The sequence below is a fragment of the Antechinus flavipes genome, chromosome 4 (genome assembly GCF_016432865.1).
Source record: "Antechinus flavipes isolate AdamAnt ecotype Samford, QLD, Australia chromosome 4, AdamAnt_v2, whole genome shotgun sequence".
NCBI classification, from domain to species: Eukaryota; Metazoa; Chordata; class Mammalia; order Dasyuromorphia; family Dasyuridae; genus Antechinus; species Antechinus flavipes.
The window spans coordinates 278,730,216-278,734,322 of NC_067401.1; the positions used below are offsets into that span (position 1 = coordinate 278,730,216).

The 4,107-nt window shown below is 32.0% G+C and overlaps 1 pseudogene; it reads right to left on the minus strand.

Annotated features, from left to right (window-relative positions):
- Nucleotides 1-1,398: 1,398 nt before the first annotated feature.
- On the minus strand, nucleotides 1,399-2,241 carry LOC127561510 (S-adenosylmethionine decarboxylase proenzyme 1-like; annotated as a pseudogene).
- Nucleotides 2,242-4,107: the final 1,866 nt, after the last annotated feature.

The window sequence follows — 4,107 nt, forward strand, 5'->3', positions numbered from 1 at the left end:
ACTCTGCCAAATTCTATATCCTTTACACTAAATTACCCTAATAAATTTGTATGTATGTATGTATGTGTGTGTGTATAAAGACATATAAAGAGAAATATCTATTTAGATACTGAGATACATACATATTATTTGAAAGCATGTGGCTACACATTTAGTGTTGGAATCATTGTGAAATATGGAAATAGAACTTTCATGCATGATTGGCAAGAATAGGGTTGGGATGGAGCACCAAGATTTTTTTCCACTATATGTTGTTTAAGATTAGAATGCATTGATAGAGTTATAAAGGTTCTATTTCTATATTTCATAGTGAATAAAGAACCAAATGAATAGCCACAGGGTGCTTTAGTGTAAGGGATAGGAATTTACCAAATGAGATATGTCCGACTAAACAAATGAAGTAACAACACTATTAAGTGTAGCATAATAGTTTAATGCATCACAATATCACAGAACTTTGAATCACAAGATAGGAGTGAAAGACTAATGTTGAATTCAATGTTAAAGTCTATTGTTCATTTTATAAAGGGGGAATAGGGAAGTCACTGAGCTTAAAGAACTAAAGACACAAGACGTAAAGGTAATGTTTCAAAACTGAAAATTAAAAAAAAAACAAATCATAAGCTGCTAGTAAACATTAATTTTCTTAAGGTGAAATTGCTAATTCCTCACATGCAAAGTAATGTTTGCATTATATTATAGTGTAGTGTAGTTTCATTAAAATTAATAGAGAAAATGTGATCTAAAATTTGGAAGAAACTTCTCATAAAAATATCTTGCAGCAATTTAACAGAACAGTGCCAGATGATTTAGGCTGAGGCTATTACCTAATGGGGACAAATGTCTTGTCTGTGGGGAATTTTTGATGATACCTGGAGAAAAAGTCACACTGTTAATAATTCTGATTGAATTGTTTTTACAAGTGTTATAGGCTCATATAATAAAAGTTTTCCTCTACATGTACTTCAAGTTCATAGCAAGACTAGTATAGAATACATAAACACAGAAGCAGTCATGCAAGATATCTCACTTCTTGATATAATAATATGCTCAATTCAAAATGATTATGTTATCATTGCATCTAGAGTTTTTCAGAACTACAATGTGCTGGGCAGGGAAAGCATGTCTTCCTTTATCATTAATTAGAAAGTTGCCCCCACCTTCTATTTATGTTTTACTTGGTATTTTTCTTCATTTTTCTTGATCAACTCTGCTTTGCCGCTAATTCTTAACAATGAACTAATCACTGAACTGAACAATCTGGCTACCAAGATATTTAAACCTTTCAAAATTTGGATTGAAAAAAAAAAAACAACAACAACAACACTTGCAACAGTTAGAACTCTAATTTACAAAGAAGATGGTCATACATTTTTCAGCCTTACTTTGGCCAGGTCATCAATAAAAGTTCTGATCTATGTTAGTTTCAAAGTTAAGGTAAGAAAATTCTTATGCTGTAATGATGTGAATAGTTAAATAATTTGTGTCTTATTTCATTCCATTCATTGAATACACATAAGAACTGAATACTGTAGCATCAATGACAGAAACTGGTGAATTCCACTCACACCAAGACTTCATTTACAATACCACCATTTTTTCATGCAGAACTAGTCTATAACTATTGGGTCAAGCTCACTCACCAGAATTTTCTGGGTCTAATCTGGCTGCGTAACAACCTGACCTTCTAGGAAATTCAGTGTGCACGTGCAAATCAATGTAAATTGATGCAGGGTATACCATCAATCACAATTCATTCATCCCATAGAATATGTTGCTTCATTTGGGAAATTTTCATTAAGGAATTTTACTTCTTCTTAGAAATTCCTGTGTGGATAGTTCTGGTAGGAATACTTCCTGAAATTTTTTATGAGAATTAAAACAAAAACAAAAACAAAAACAAAAACCAAAACCATTTAAACTGAGTAAAACCCAAAGTTCTCCCTAGCAAGTTCCTACAAGGGAATCAGGGCTTGTAACAAGAGGTTGGTAGCACACATCTTCAAAATGAAATTTCTCTTAGAGACAAATATGCCACTCTTACTGAATACATAAGGTTTCTCCTGACAGTTTTTTTGTCAAATTTATGCTTAAATAATTCATATTCTCCAAAACTTTGTCTCACATAAATCTTATGATAGTGTAAAAATCCCCCAGATCATTTGCTTTTATCTGGCTGTTTCTGGTAAAATCAAACTCCAGCAGCTTTATGGTACCCTCTAAGAAGTGTGCTCCTTCCATTACTGTGAAACAAGTGAGCGACCAACAAACCACAGAAATTCAACTAAATTAAATCTGTTCTGCCACCACCATGAACTATCTCCACTGCCACTGGTTGTTCCTGCTTCTTTTTTTTTTTCCCTGAGGCAATTGGAGTTAAGTGACTTGCCCAGAGTCACACAGTTAGGAAGTGTTAAGTGTTTGAGGCCAGATTTGAACTCAGATTCTCCTGACTTTAGGGCTGGTGTTCAATCCACTGTGCCACCTAGCTGCCCCTGCTCTAAATGGTTTTCAAAAGGAATGGGTGCTATATTTTTTTCAAAAGCTTTTCTGTATCTATTGAGATTATCATGTGATTGTTGTTGAGTTTTTAATTGATATGCTTGATTGTGGTAATAGTTTTCTTGATAAGGAACCAGACCTGCAAACTTGGCAAAAATCCCACTTAGTCATAATGTGTTATCCTGCTGATAAAATGCTATAATCTCTTTGCTAATATTTTATTTAAAATTTTTGCTTCAGCATTTATTAAGGAGATTGATTTGTAATTTTCTTTCTTTCTTTCTTTCTTTCTTTCTTTTTCTTTTTTTTTTTTTTTTTTGTCTTCCCTGGTTTAGGTTCAGTGCCATATTTGTGACATAGAAGAAATTTGGCAGTATTCTTTTTTATCTTTTTTTTTCAAATAATTTGCATAGTACTGGCATTGTTAGTTCTTTAAATGTTTGGTAGAATTCAGTTGTGAATACAACTGATTCTGGAGGTTTCTGATTAAGACGTTCATTGATGACTTGTTTATTTTTTCTAAAATGGGATTATTTCAGTATTTTATTTCCTCTTTTGTTAACCTGGGAAGTTTATATTTTTATAAGTATTCATGAATTTCAGTTAGATTGTCAGACTTGCTGCCATAGATTGGACAAAATAGCTCCTAATTGCTTCTTTAGTTTCTTTTTCATTGGTAGTAAGTTTCCCCCCTTTCACTTTTGATGCTGGTGATATATATTTTTTTTCTTTTTCTGCTCAAATTAACCAAAGATTCATCTATTTTTTCTCATAAAACCAATTATTAGTTTTGCTTATAAGTTCTATAGTTTTCTTAATTTCTATTTTGTTAATCTCTCCTTTGAATTTCAAAGTTTCTAATTCGGTATTTAATTGAGGAGGGTAATTTGTTCTTTTTCTAGCTTTTTTAGTTCCATACCTAATTCATTGATCTCCTCTTTATCTATTTTATTTATGTAGCTATTAAGAGATATAAAATTTCTCCAAAGAACTGCATTAGCTGCATCCCTTAGGTTTTGGTATGTTAAATCATTACTGTCATTCTCTTGGATGAAATTATGGATTGTTTCTGTGATTTCTTGTCTGACCCACTCATTTTTTAGAATTACATTATTTCATCTCTGATTGGTTTTCAGTATATCTTGCCCCTTTGTTGAATATAATTTTATGTACTATAGTCTGAAGAGGAAGCATTTATTTTTTTCCTGCCTTTTTGCACTTGATTGTGACATGTTTATGCCCTAATATGTGGTCAATTTTTGTGTACGTGCCACGTACTGCAAAGAAAAGAGTATTACTTTATGTTGCTATTTGATTTTCTTCTATTATATCTAGGTTTTTTAGGACCCTAATAATATCCCTAGTTTCTTGATTATTTTTTGGTTAGATTTGACCGATTCTGAGAAGCGAAAGTTGAGGTGCCCTACTAGAATCCTTTGTTGCCTATTTCTTCCTGTAACTGGCTTAAAATATTCTCTATAAATATGCCTGCTCTACCACTTGGTGCATACATATTTAGTAACTTTACTACTTTATTATTTATGGTAAACTTTATCAAGATGTATTGTCCCTCCTTATTTCTTTTAATAAGATCAATTTTTATGT